The 15,081-nt window shown below is 46.8% G+C and overlaps 1 protein-coding gene across 3 annotated transcripts in view; it reads right to left on the minus strand.

The window, feature by feature from the left end:
- LZTFL1 (leucine zipper transcription factor like 1) overlaps window positions 1-15,081 on the minus strand; it is an 80,964-nt gene that overhangs the window by 42,659 nt on the left and 23,224 nt on the right. Inside the window, exon 1 of one of the 3 annotated variants that reach the window (XM_070463398.1) lies at window positions 13,390-13,472. The exons of 1 other annotated variant lie outside the window; for it this stretch is intronic. The gene's annotated coding sequence lies outside the window, so the exon portion shown is untranslated. Of the gene's footprint in view, window positions 1-13,231; window positions 13,333-13,389; window positions 13,473-15,081 lie in introns of those variants that run through there. One more of the 3 variants, XM_070463399.1, reaches the window with a different exon arrangement.

Raw genomic sequence — 15,081 nt, forward strand, 5'->3', positions numbered from 1 at the left:
TGCTGAGCCAGGGACACGTGAGGCGTCCAGATCTGCAGACACTGCACGTCGATCATGGGAGACCGTTGGGTTACTGGGATAGGCAGGCTGTGATCCCTTTTTATTGTCAGCCTTCATGAAGACCTTCCTTGAAGACAGGGCGAAGAAGATGTCATGTCTGCCAGGTATCAACATAAAGCTCCTTTTCGTTTACAAGTCACACCTGCCTATTCTTTTATGTTTCCCAGAGAACACGGTCAATGTCTCTGATGGAGGAAGTGGTTGGATGCCACCTTGTGCCCACAAGTTCTATCTGCCCCTGTCGGGGATGGCACACAGGCATGCCAAGGAGCCAACCTCCTCTCACCTGTAATTCTTAACGAAATTCAGTCAATTCTGAGTCTACAATAGTTCATACCACAGATGAGCCCCTCCTCAGTGGGAGGTGGCCAGAAGCAGTGTGAATAACATCTGGAGGAGGCCTGGTGGGAAATGAAGATCCCAGGTAAGCTTTGATTCTGGAGCCCTAAAATGTCCATCTCATTGGAATAAAGAGGAATTCATGTATGTCTCATCCAGAAAGATGAGGTCACCCCTACCGTCTGGAAGAATCCAAGATGACATTTACATCATCTTCTAACCTCTGCTCTAAAAGCATTTCCTACAGGTTTACAATTTGGCTTTTCCTTTGGGTTGACCCATGGACGGAGGGAGTGGTTATGCCAACAAAAAGCAGATGAATCCCAGGGATGTTTGGTTTTATATTTTCTTCCATGTCTTTCCATTCTACAATGCTGCCTCGATCAATGGGGTACAGATTAGAGGATTGTAATGAAGAGACTCCTGAGATGAATTCTCCCAGACTGGCAGCCTTCTAGGCTCTCACCATCTCCCCAGGGCCCACTCTCAAGCTCAGGCTGGTGGGAGGGACAGGGCAGCATGTTACAAGGATGCTCATGAGGCCACATGGGGAGCCGTGTGGTTTGGGGTCAGGAAACCAGGTGCCTGACTGTCAGGCTACGCCCACAGACCCAGGCACCACCACCAAGTCAGGTGTCTCTTGGTTTTGGCAGCTCTGAAATTATGAGTTGACAATCAGATGGCACGGAAGCCTGGAAACAAAGTTATCAGTTAATCAGAAAGGCCTGCTTGGATGTGGTTTAGATATCCTGAAAGTTAGCACAATGTGGCATTGGGTGGAAATTGCTATGCCCAGGATGAGTGATGGGGGGTGTGTGTGTGTGTGTGTGTCTATGTGTGTGTGTGTTTGTTTATGTGTGTGGTTGTGGTTGAAGACAGAGAATCTGGCTTTGTTTTTAACTCTCAGGTGAACGAGAGATTCTGACAAATGGAATGACTTTAGAATAACTTTCTAAAGAGAAATAATTGCATGTATACAAAGGCTACTTAACATTTAAGACAAAGGGCAAGTTTTTTTTTTAATGCTACTCGATATAAACCCTTGTTAGAATCCTAAAATGTTTAATGTTAATTATGCAATTTACTCCTGAACGCTCTCACTGTAAAATATTCAGTGATTGCAGACACAGCTAAATTCCTCCTTAACCACTTCGTACCAATGCCAACTTCTTCCCAGAGGCAAGCAGTGTGGTGGCCATCTGGGTATAAATCTTTCCAAGGTCTTTTCTCTACAGTTATAAACATGAGCACATCCCCAGAAACACAGCCAATGTCATTCTGATGTTCTGTTTTGTTTCTATTAGAAATACCATTGTATTGAACACATTATCTACAATTTGCTTTGTTCATTCAGAAACATTGTGGAGACATTTCCCTGTTAGTACTTATCGACCCATCTCCTTTCTAACCAACGCATAGTATTCAGCAGAATGCATATGCCATTCTTTATGTAACCTTGTATCTTTATGTAATCTTTATATAATCCTTCCTCAGTGATCAATGCAAAGAAATAGAGGAAAACAATAGAATGGGAAAGACTAGAGATCTCTTCAAGAAAATTAGAGATACCAAGGGAACATTTCATGCAGAGATGGGCACAATAAAGGACAGAAATGGTATGGACCTAACAGAAGCAGAAGATATTAAGAAGAGGTGGCAAGAATACACAGAAGAACTATACAAAAAAGATCTTAATGACCCAGATAACCACAATGGTGTGATCACTCACCTAGAGTCAGACATCCTGGAATGCGAAGTCAAGTGGGCCTTAGGAAGCATCACTATGAACAAAGCTAGTGGAGGTGATGGAATTCCAGTTGAGCTATTTCAAATCCTAAAAGATGACACTGTGAAAGTGCTGCACTCAATATGCCAGCAAATTTGGAAAATTCAGCAGTGGCCACAGGACTGGAAAAGGTCAGTTTTCATTCCAATTCCAAAAAAAAACAATGCCAAAGAATGCTCAAACTACCGCACAATTGCACTCATCTCACATGCTAGCAAAGTAATGCTCAAAATCCTCCAAGACAGGCTTCAACAGTATGTGAACTGAGAACTTCCAGATGTTCAAGCTGGATTTAGGAAAGGCAGAAGAACCAGAGATCAAATTGCTAACATCCATTGGATCATCAAAAAAGCAACAGACTTCCAGAAAAACATCTATTTCTGCTTTATTGACTTTATGCCAAAGCCTTTGATTGTGTGGATCACAACAAACTGTGGAAAATTCTTAAAGAGATGGGAATACCAGACTGCTTTACCTGCCTCCTGAGAAATCTGTATGCAGGTCAAGAAGCAACAGTTAGAACTGGACATGGAACAACGGACTGGTTCCAAATTGGGAAAGGAGTATGTCAAGGCTGTATATTGTCACCCTGCTTATTTAACATATATGCAGAGTACATCATGTGAAATGCCGGGCTGGATGAAACACAAGCTTGAATCACTGTCAGGAGAAATATCAGTAACCTCAGATATGCAGATGACACCACCCTTATGGCAGAAAGTGAAGAGGAACTAAAGAACCTCTTGATGAAAGTGAAAGAGGAGAGTGAAAAAGCTGGCTTAAAACTCAACATTCAGAAAACTAAGATCATGGCATCCGGTCCATCACTTCATGGCAAACAGATGGGGAAACAATGGAAACAGTGACAGACTTTATTTTCTTGGGCTCCAAAATCACTGCAGGTGGTGACTGCAGCCATGAAATTAAAAGACACTTGCTCCTTGGAAGAAAAGCTATGACCAACCCAGACAGCATATTAAAAAGCAGAGACACTACTTTGCTGACAAAGTCCATCTAGTCAAAGCTATGGTTTTTCCAGTAGTTATGTATGGATGTGAGAGTTGGACCACAAAGAAAGCTGAGCACCGAAGAATTGATGCTTTTGAACTGTGGTGTTGGAGAAGACTCTTGAGAGTCCCTTGGACTGCAAGGAGATCCAACCAGTCCATCCTAAAGGAGATCAGTCCTGAATATTCATTGGAGGGACTGATACTGAAGCTGAAGCTACAATACTTTGGTCACCTGATGCAAAGAACTGACTCATTGGAAAAGACCCTGATGCTTGGAAAGACTGAAGGCAGGAGGAGAAGGGGACAACAGAGGATGAGATGGTTGGATGGCATCACTGACTCAATGAACATGAAGTTTGAGCAAGCTCTGGGAATTGTGATGGACAGGGAAGCCTGACGTGCTGCAGTCCATGGGGTTGCAAAGAGTTGGACACAACTGAGCAACTGAACTGAACGGATGTAATCTTGTTTTGTTGATGGGAATGTGAGTGGTCTTCCATTTTCACCAACACAAGTACCTTTGCTGCAATACCTCCTTGAGAGCATTCGTGGAGAGTCTCTGAAGGAACTACTGCAACTTTTATACATGAGCAGATCCTGCCACCATCCCCTCCCGGCATGGCTGAACCAACTCACACACTCTCAGGAGTGTGAGGCTATCTAGTTCCCCACCCCAATGCTCACTACTAAACTCATACAGATTTGCCTATCTGAAGGCTGAAAATGTTGTTCTTTAACTTGCAGGCCCTGATGACCATTTAGGGCATCTTGTCAGGTGTTTGTCTTCCCTCATCTTGGAGCCACCTCTTCATAATTTTGCACATTTTAAATTCTGGGTTGTCTTTTTCTTTTGAGTTTGTAGGAGCAGAACGCCTTTTCAAAGAGAAACTGCAAAAGCAAGTAGCAAAAGACAGTTTGCTTGACTGCAAAAAGCTATAAATGTATCTACTGGCGGAGAAATGGAGGGAAAAAAAAGCCTGTGGTGTGTGCGTGCGTGCATGGTTTTTTTTCCATAGCGTGACTTTAACACCCACACATGTTTAGTAAACGGAGTGAAGCCCCCAAAGATTGCAACGGCAAAGATGAAAGACAGAAAAGCGAGGCAGATCTGCCAGACGCTTAATAATAAGAAGGACAATTCCAGTCAACGGCTGTGGGTTGGCTTTCGCAGGCTGGCTTTCGCAGGCTGCAGGGGCTTGGTCTGCGGCCCCAGGACCAACTCTTTCCTGCAGGAATCTTTCCTATGGTAGGAGCTGGGGATCTGGGCTCCTGCTCATCCGTTGCCCACCTAAGGAAGTGACATCAGTCTGTGGCCCCTGTCTGGGGTTATCTGAGGGGCTCATCGACGCTGCTAGTGACAGAGGCAGAGGAGCAACCAGGTGGTAGGAAGGGGTTGGCAGACCCAGGCTCACCGACTTGCTCTCAACCGCAGGGAAGCTTATCTCCACAGGGCATCTTCCTGGGTGAAAGCTGAAGCTGGGGGCTTGAGAGAACGGGCACTTGTGGCGCACAGAGGGGCTGAGGAGGAAGGGGGTGGGGGACCCAGCCTCTCTGCGGCTGGTTCTGCTGTGTCTGTGGATGAAGTCATGGATAAACCCCCATGGTTTACCCACAAGGATAAACCCCAAAGATGGGGCGTGGTGTGGGCCGAAGAGCTGGGTCTGTGTGACGTCATCCCTCGAGCCCTCTGTTGTCAAATCTTGTTTAAAAAGATTGGAGAGGAAAGGCTCCGGCCATCTTTATTTCGGAAGACAGGCCTGGAGTAGGCTGTGCTTCCAGCCTTTGTGAACATGGCTAATGAGTCAAGGCTGTCACTGAGGAGGTTTGAATTGCTATCTTTTTACAGAGTCTTGCTTATAGTAATTCTAAAGCTCCTGCAGCAGATATTTTACCAAGTCCCCCTAACTCTGGAATACTTTCCCAAACCCACTCACTTTACTCTGTCTCCAAATTCAAACAGAAACAAACCCTTCCTGCCTCTGGGCATTCTTGAAGTCATTCATACCTCCTAATATCATGCCTTCTCTCCCACAATCTCCTCCCCTCAGGCTTCCATGTAACTTCCTGGAGGACTGTCCATCACTTAATGTTCAAAGGGTAACAGGACCTTCTGAAGACAGGTAGCTTCTCTGCCCCCATTGGCAGAAGTGCCTGTCTCCATTTCCCTTTATCTCCCTTATTCCTCCATTGCATGAATGCAGACATACACATACACACACATACACATGTATTTAGCTCATGACATTTTCTTATTCTGCCTTAGATTATTTGTAATTTGCTTTATCTTATGCTGCAGACAGTTGATGTCATCCATTCATGGATTCTACGAGTATCTACAAGGACTCACCACATGCCAGAGATTTCTCTACCCTTCTTTCTTAGTATTCTGTCCTGTCTTCATTTCCCATTCATATTCCTTCTGCTTCCTCCTTGACCTTACATCCTTATTTTCAGGGACATTTTTCTCTAAGGAACCAAAACTACCTCATGAAAATATCAGCCACTGAAAACCCCTCAGGCTTTCTGCAGCCCTTTGTCGGGGGAGGGAGGGGAAGGGACGAGCAGTCTGATGCTATGTTTAAGCTATGCTGCTCTCCCGTGTCTGCTGGTAGGTCCTTTATTTACTATGTGTCTATCTAACAGGTCTGTGTGCAGGACACGGACATCTTGCTTTGGGGACTGTATATTTTATAACTGCATCTTAGCGGAAGCCCCTTGCCCTCTCATGGAATGGCTCTTCCTTTCCATACGTCAGCATACATGTCACCTCCTCAGAGAAGCCTTCCCGGTTTCCTCATCGGAAGTAGCCCCATCTTCTCCCTTTTCACCACCCAGCCACCCTCTATGACAATCACCTTGTGTGGGAGATGAATGTCATCGATGTCATTAATGGTCTCCCTCCTTCCATATCCTTTGAGATGGAGTCTGCAGCTGTCCCCACCAAGAGGTAGAGTCTGTCTGCACCCCCCGGCCACCCCCTGAATCTAGGCTGACCGGATGCCTTGCTTGAACTAACAGAACGTGACAGAAGTGATGGTGTGTTAGCTCTGCGCGCAGATCCCCAGAGGCCTTGTGTCCTTCTGCTCCCAAATGCTCCCTCTCGCCTTCCCTCCCTCCTGCTCTTCTTCCCTCCTTCCCTCGCTCTCTCTCAGAACCTAACCATCAGCGTGTGCACAAACCCAGGTGACTCAGGTGGAGGATGGGACACCTGAGTTCATCCTAGCCAGCCAGCCCCTCATCAACCTGTTAGCTGACCACAGACACATGAGTAGACCCAGCTCAAGTTTTCTGAGGTTTCCTGGGATGAGAAGAACTGGCCGTCAGAGCCCAGCTTACACTGCAACTTACAGAATCACGAGTTAAGTAACAATCGTCGCTTTAAGCCACTAAATTATGCAGCGGTTCCTCACGCAGCAATAGCTAACTGACACATCTTCCTTATTTCCTTTAGAGCCCTTCTTGGGAAACTTGGTTAGCTCCTCAAAGACTCAGCTTCCTTATATTTAAAAAGGACATCACACTTTATCTTGTAGCCTTCTATGGGATTTAGATAAGATGATGTTGTAAAGCTCTTGGCACAACTCGGGGCTCAGGACATTTATTTATTTCCTTTTTCTCTGGAGAAGAGTGGAGAGTCTCAGTCAAGAGAATGTCAGAGCCATTCTCCCCTGAGAAAGCCCTCAGAGGCCTTGGAACCATTAAGAAGAAATGTTATTAGGAAGGGGACCCAGGGTGAGATAGCGAAGCAAGCCCGTTAAGTGGGTTGAATTTGGTCAGTAAGTCCTGCATTGTCATTTAACAGATTTCTCTGCAGTGTTTAGAAGAGAAATTGTTTATCACAAGAAGAGCCAGTGTTTTTGGTTTGGTGCCTCCCAAATGCCAAGCTCTCAGATAGCAACATTGATAGCAACTTTACAGAATAGATACCAACATCCTGTCTTACAAAAGAGTTAACTGAGGCTTTGAGACAAAGGCCACCCTGTAAATAAATATAGAACTGGACAGACCTCAGACATGGCTGTGACGTCAAGTACCTTCACTAGAAAGCACTGCTCGCTGAGCACGTGCTAAGTGCTAGACCCCTCTCGGCTCCTATTTTATACTAGCTCTTTTTTATCCTCACAGCAGCTGGGGGGCCATGGTGGGGTACTGTCACCACATTTCAGAAAGAAGGGAAGTCTCTTGCCCCAGGTCACATAGGCATGGCGGTCATCCCAACCTTGTTCTAGTGGGAGACAACTTTCACCCTCTTCCATGACCATTCCCAGGGATGGAGGAAGGTCAAGATATTAAGTCAACAGTAAGTTAAAACAAAAAGAGAAGTGAGCTGAATCTTTGAGGCCAACAGAAAGGAAGGGCAGCTCATCACAGAGCAACCCGCAGGACTGCAGAGTGGAAGGGGGCTTATCTCCAGTCTCTTGGCAGAGCCCCCTGCATGCAGGACGGTGGGAGTCCAGAGAGCAGATGTCTCCCTCTGGAGTCATCTTGAATGTGGGGGGAAAGGCCTCATCAAACAAGTGTGAGGGGAAGGAATGGGGGTGCCAGGTCCCACAGCCTAGGTACTGAATAACAGTTTCCAAGTTGAAAAGATTGCAAGCAGGTCTTTCCCGCAGATGCCTCAGAACCTTGGATGTGCTGTTTGCCTGTTTTGCAAATTTGCTTTGTGCTAAATACTCACTCACACCTCTAGGCCACAAGACTCAAGTTTGGGAAAGCTGCTACACATTGTTTTGGGGACATATTTTTTCAAATGTGGCTGATGTTGAAAAGCAGGTTGTTACTTCTCGGAAGGAAACCTGTGACCAATCTGAAGCCTGGGATGGGGTCTTAATTCATGTTTCTCTCCGTCCAGCAGGTAGATACTCGGTGTCTGTGTGGTCGGCATGTGAGAGACTCTACAGAGAAAGCACCAGACTGGAGGCCTCAGGCCAACAGCCCCCCACGGAGAAGTGCTTCTCTGGGCCTCCATGATAGAGAGTCGAGCTTTGATGCGGTTGCTCTGATGTGGCCATTTTGAAACTGGGGACATTTTGACACAGCTATTTTAAAGCTGTGGAAAATTTCTGACTTTTAAAAAACACCAGCTTCAAGCTTCTGAAAAAATTAGCAAGTATCAACGCAGTGTGGGCTCAGGGACACAGTGAGGATCAACATCACAGAGAAAACTGACAGGAGGATGAGGCTGGGGAAGAGGGATCTATTTTTTATTTACATTTCTTACAGGAAAAGAGTTGAAAGTTTAATGGACTGATTTTTCAGTGTCACAAAAAGCCTCCAAGTTAAAAAAGCCTTTAGAGTAATCAAGATAATGTAGAATTGGTTAAAGAAGAGACAAACAGATCAATGGGACAGAAAGGAGAGCTCAGAAAAAAGACCCCCATAAATACCGTCAACTGGTCTTGGACAAAGGAGCAAAGGAAACACAATGGAAAATGACAGAGATAGTCTTTTCAACAAATGGTGCAGGAACAACAGGACGTAAATGTGCCAAAAATGAATCCAGACACAGGCTTTACACCCTTCACAAAATTCAACTCAAAATGGATCTTTGATCTAAATGTAAAACACAAAACTCCCAGGAGACAACACTAGAAAGCCTAGATGACCTTGGGCAGATGACTTTTTAGATATAACACCAAAGGGGCAAGCCATGAAAGAAAGAACTGAAAAGCTAGACTTCACTAAAAACTGCTCTGCAAAAGAAAATGTCAAGAGACTGAGAAGACAAGTCATAGACTGGGAGAATGCATTTGCAGAAGACATACTTGGTCAACGACTGTTATCCAAAATATACAAAGCACGCTTAAAACTCACCAATGAAAAACAACCTGATTTTTAAAAAATGGGCCAAAGGCCTTAACAGACACCTCACCAAAAAGATACAAAGATGGCAAACAATCACATGAAAAGATATGAACAATCTTATGAAAAGCTCTTTATCGTATGTCATCAAGGAAACGCAAATTTAAATAAACAGTAAGATATGACCATAGAGCTATGCTGCTGCTGCTAAGTTGCTTCAGTCGTGTCTGACTCTGTACAACCCCATAGACGGCAGCCCACCAGGCTCCTCTGTCCCTGGGATTCTCCAGGCAAGAACCCTGGAGTGGGTTGCCATTTCCTTCTCCAATGCATCAAAGTGAAGACTGAAAGTGAAGTCGCTCAGTCGTGTCCAACTCTTTGCAACACCATGGACTGTAGCCTACCAGGCTCCTCCGTCCATGGGATTCTTCAGGCAAGAGTATTGGAGTGGGGTGCCACTGCCTTCTCCACCATAGAGCTATGCGAATGGCCAAAATCTTTAAATGCTGGCAAGGATGTGAAGCTTTAGAAATTCTTATCCACTACTGGTAGGAATGCAAAACGTACAGACACCTTGGAAGGTTCCTACCAGACCACACATAGTCTTACCATACGATCCAGTAACCGAACTCCGTGGTATTTACCCAAAAGAGCTCAAAATTTGTGTCTACACAAAAACCTCACATGAATGCTTATAATTGCCAAAACCTGAAAGCAACCAAGGGGGTCTTTAGTAGGTGAATGACAAGGAATATTGCAAGAAAGAAGTTGTCAAGTCATGAAAAGACATGGAGGAACTTAGATGAATATTACAAAATGAAAGAAGCCAATCTAAAAAGGCTATATGCTGGATGAGTCCAACCATACGACATTCTGGAAAGGCAAAACTATGGAGACAATAAAGAGATCACTAGCTGCCAGAGGTTAGAGGGGAGAGAAAGATGAATAGGTGGAGCAGAGAGGATTTTTAAGGCAGAGAAACTATTCTGAATGACTCTATAATGGTGGACACACGTCACTATACATCTGTCAAAACCCAGGGAATGCCCAACACCACGAGTGACCCTTCATGGACTTTGGGTGATGATGATGCATTGACGTAGATTCATCGGTTGTTATAAACACACCAGTGTGGGGCAGGATATGGGTGGGGAAGCAACAAGGGGATGTGTGGGAACTCGGTGTACCTTCTGTTCAACTTTGCTGTGAACCGACAACTGCAAAGTATGTCTGCTTGTCCTTTATAAAGCTTGTCAGCAATCTTGCTGCGTAGCTGTCCTCATCACTGCAAAGGTTCCCTGACAGCAGCATGGTGCCCCCCCTCACTCTGGGCTATTGGGCCCTAAGTGCCCAGAAGCCTCCCTGGAGGCAGAAGTGGATGGAGGGACAGAGCCAGGCAGTGCTGAGGGTTCTGCAGCCGGCGGTGGCCCAGCCAAGGGGAGGTAGACTCAGTGAGCTGGTCCATCCAGCAGGAGTTCACGCCGAGCGAGCCTGCAAAGAAACCACGAGGCTCTGCTGGTTTTTCCCTGAAGTTTCCCACACAGCAGTGATCTCTTAGGAATGCCTACACAGACCCCTTCAGTGGCCTCCACCACAGTGGGCATCAGGTCAACACCACGGACCTGGGCCTCAGGTGCCCACCCCACCAGGCGCCTCCCATTTCCCCAGCTGCCTCACCCCTCTCTGTCCCCGAGAATGTTCTTCTCTTCCTTGGACATGCCCAGCTCTTCCTACTTCCTGTTCCCTGGGCTGGGAATGGTTACCCCAATCTTCGGCTTGTGGGAATTTATAACCCAGGTCCTAAATGCCACCTCTTGAGTAAGCCCCTCCTAACCACCAGGTGTGAGATGCCCCCTCGGTCACTCCACTGTCTCTCTGCTTTAATTTTCTGCCATTTAACTTGGTATTTTTGGTCTTGTGTACTGCCCTATCCCTAGCTTTTAGATCAGCGCTGGCACAGAGCAGGAACTTGGCAAACAGATGTTGAATGAAGGACTCAAATGAGACCTTCCAGTGAGAAAAGGCACGTCAGAGCAGAAGGACTGATGTTTTATCATAAACAGACAGTGTGAATAATGTAACAAATCCTGCAACTGGTCTCATGATTCACACGCTGCGAGCATAAAACCTCAGAAGGTGTGCATGACGTTTATTTTCCCTTATAAGTTGCGCATATTTTCTGCAAGAACCTGGCAGCCACGCAATGAACTCTTGACCTCCTCCAGGTTTCAGAGACCTTCATTTCAATACCTTAACCATATCACACCAATGCTAAATGTACCACCGCCTTATAAAACCAACACCATTCCTCATATCTCATTTTTATTACGGGCACCCAAGTCTTCCCAGAGCCTCTGAATGATTTTGCTCCCCCATTCTGCAACCTCCCACCACTGCCAATTCCCATGGGTCACCCAGCATGTCTCTCTCATCCCTTTCATTCCAACTGCTGGGCACGGTGTGGACCACTCTTTCCCCCACCCTCTGCCTCTGACAATCATCTCTTGGGTCACTTCCCAACCTTCAGTGGCTATTCATGAGAACTGATATTAGCAAGAATGGCTACTTCTTTCCTCCTTCCTCTCCTTTCATGGTTTTAAGTGCTAACCACAAAACACAAAGAATTTAAAGAATCTAACACAACACTGGAAAGCAACTATACTCCAAAAAAAGTTAAAAAAAAAAAAAAAAAGAAAAATCTGTAGTTATCCTGGAAAGTCTGCACTGACTTTAAGCCTCCTTAGGAGGGAGGAGCCCTTCTTCAAGCCCCTCTGTCCTCGGGAAGTGTCCCCCGCCATGAACTGTGGAGTCAGCCATCCTAAGTCTCGTCCTATGACACAGATATCAGCTGCTGAAATGGGGGTCAGTCTAGACCTACACTGTGCACCATGGTGGCCACTGGCTGTGTGTAATCCTGCTCTTCTTCCGGAATCTTTGATACATATTAGGAAAGACATTCCAAACGCACAGTGGGGTCTTTGGAAGAGGACAATGATAGATTTCCACTCTTCCTTGATTTAGCTGTTATCCTCCCTTGGGAAGTTCAGAGCGTCTTGAAGGGGTTCTCTAAATTCAAGCCAATTGCAATTAAATAAAATTTAGAGAAATAAATTTCTGAGTCACACTAAGCACAGCTCGCGTGCTCACTGCTCCTCGTGGTGGCAGCTGGGCCATGAACAGGGCAGACAGAGGCTGTCGTTCCCACCACCCCGTAGAAAGCGCCAACGCGTGGCCCCGCTCTAGACCCCCGGCACTTGGATGAGGCTTGTTTTTCATTAATGTAGCCAAGAGATGATTAATAGACTCTTAGAACATGCTGCTGAATTGCAGCTATGCCAAGACCTCGTGGTCCTGTGCTCACAGAGTTAGTGGGGGAAGAAAATCCTTATGAACTTTACTCCTTGGAAGTTTATCCCTGAACTCTTTGTACCCACACTAGTCAGACCCTCACCACCAAATGATTGCCAACACCTTCAAGACACTTTGGACTTCCCAAGGGATGATAAGGCCTGAATCAAGGAGGAGTGGAAATCTAGCACTGCCTTCTTCCAAAGACCCCAGTGTGCTTCTGGAAGATGACTTTCCTAATACATAACAAAGATTCAGGAAGAAGAGCAAGATTACAAACCTAGCCTTAGATTTGGAGACCTTGGGAAGCAGAGGACTGAAGCAAAACTCATTTATTCTCTGCCAGAGACTGTGCTAGACACTCGGAATGTGGGGATAAACAAGAGGGAATCCAGACGTGGCTCTCCCACTGGCCCCTGTGACGAAGTCACCTTGGGCCTTTCCTCTGAGGTAGACCTGAGACACTGTGGGCCACAGATTTCATTTCACAATTAGGCCCTCACTGACCTTCAACTCCAGGTGCAGTCCCAAGCCCCGGGACAGAGGGCCTGCACCCACCCCCTTCCCTCTAGAACTCATCTAGGTGAGAACGCAGAGAGAAAAATCCTGTTGCAAAAGGGAGCCGGCAACGGCCCATGATCACCCAGCTCCGAATTTTACCTGCAGAGAGAGAGAAACACAGCAAAGAAAACAAAAGAATGGGGAGTCCCCTCTGAGGAATGAAACCAAACTGAGTGACAGCAAAAGGAATCCCACTTGTCCCAGGCTTACTGGAGATACCAGAAGTTCTCCCTACTGCCCCCTCGCATCTTCCTGCCTCCCTGGCCTCATCATCCCAGCCTCCTCTGCAACCCAGGGAAAACCTGGGAATTCCAAAGTGGCTCACCTAGAACTTCTGGACCGACTTCCAGAACACGTGGACCGCGGGGGCGGGGGTGGGGCCGGGGCCACACAGAAGAGAGAATTCTTCCAACAGCAGCACACTGACCCCGTCTCTTCTTCCCTGACCACCGCCCCCAATGCCCCTCTTCCCACCAGACTCACCAGCTACGTGGTGGGCAAGCAGCCCGAGTCAAGAGGAGGTAGAAAGCACAGCCCTCTTCCTTGCCCAGGGCGTTTGCCCTTGTAGTGCACGGCTCAGCCTCCTGGAAGCTTTCCCAGGTCCCAAGCAAACAAGCGAGAGCAACATCACCGCTCCCTCTGCCAAGACTCCCAGAAATCAGGTGGGGGGCCCCTTCCTTCTCTGTCATCATTTGCCAACTCCAAGGGAGAAGTGAAAGGCCATGGTGTTCAGCCGATTCTCAGTCAGGCCCCGTTTTAGACACAATGCTCAATGAATGTGGACGAGGTTAGGGAATTCACAGCTCCCTCAAGGCTGCTGAATCAGCCACTGCTTTCATTCTTACTGCTCACTGCGCTGTACGTTTCATATGGGCTACTTGTTGGCCTTCCCATTTAGATAATAAACCCAGCTGCATCTTCTGCATGGCTTTGCTCTGTAGGAACTGATAGTGGCTGTGATGAATGGGTCCTGTGCCTGGAAGAACACTGCGAAGGCCACAGGATGATATATAATACACTGAATAGGTGAACTCAGTCTCACTGCAGTGAGACTTTCTCCCCAGAACAAATCTGAAAAAAAAAAAAAAAAAGAGTCTTTGCCATAATGACAAAAGAATTAACTGGAGTCTTTTCTCTGTTCTGGACATCAGAGGCTGTTGACTGCAGCTTCTCTTTCACAATTATTCCCCAAATGCCCCACAAATATCAGGCATGGTGCCTGACCCTTGGACCCAGAGAGGTGCAACTGTGTCGCGTTCGAAGGCCCCACCGTAGCTGCTGCGGCCGGTGAAGACTTGCACGTGTGACTTCATTAAAAATATAACATATTTGTTTAGGCATTTTTCAAAATGTCACCTGAACACCCATGATCAGTAAGATGAAATGCATCACTGATGTTGACATATCTCATGGATAGTGGTCACATCAGACCACTATCCACCAGAATAAAATCTTACTGTGTTTGACCTCAGTTTTAAGGGGTTCCTGGCTCTCCAACACTCCCTGCATTCCCAGATGCCTGTGTCTCATACATGACCTTCGAAGGTGGCATTGCCATCTGATGGAACTTTCAGAGATGATGGGCCTGCTCCTCACCTGTGCCGTCTACCACGGTAGCCACGGCCACACACGGCTGTCAAGCACCTGAATTGTGGCTACTTGACTCAGGAACTAGTCACATTGTAATTAATTTGAATTTAAACAGGCAGATGTGACTCTTAGCTGTGGCACCATAGGAGCCATGGTATTAGCACAGCTGTATGGGTTTAGGTATTTCTAAGGTCTAATGGGTCACACCGCGATGCTCAGGGCAGGGGGCAGGGGTGATAACCACCCCTCACAGGCCTGTCCAGACAGTGAGACCTTAGAAAGGTATACTTGGGCCAGCCTGCTCCCGATGGGACTCTCCACCTCCCCATTCCCTGAAAGGAGCCATGCTGTCTAGGAAAAGAAAGGGCTGTCAGACAACCAGCTTGTCTGAGCATCTGCAGAGAAGACGGTTTTCCCTTAGCCCAGCACTCTTGGCTTTTCAGTTCTGGTTGCACATCACCAACTCTGCTGATTGCTGGAAGCTGCAGCTGGTGACTGCCCTCTCCCCACCCTCCTGGCCACCCCACCAGTGACAACTCAGGCAGGGGTGGCCTGGCTTCCTCTCTGGTGTTTACTACGGGGAGC

Source organism: Odocoileus virginianus, unplaced genomic scaffold (assembly GCF_023699985.2).
Source record: "Odocoileus virginianus isolate 20LAN1187 ecotype Illinois unplaced genomic scaffold, Ovbor_1.2 Unplaced_Contig_2, whole genome shotgun sequence".
In the NCBI taxonomy this organism is placed as follows: domain Eukaryota; kingdom Metazoa; phylum Chordata; class Mammalia; order Artiodactyla; family Cervidae; genus Odocoileus; species Odocoileus virginianus.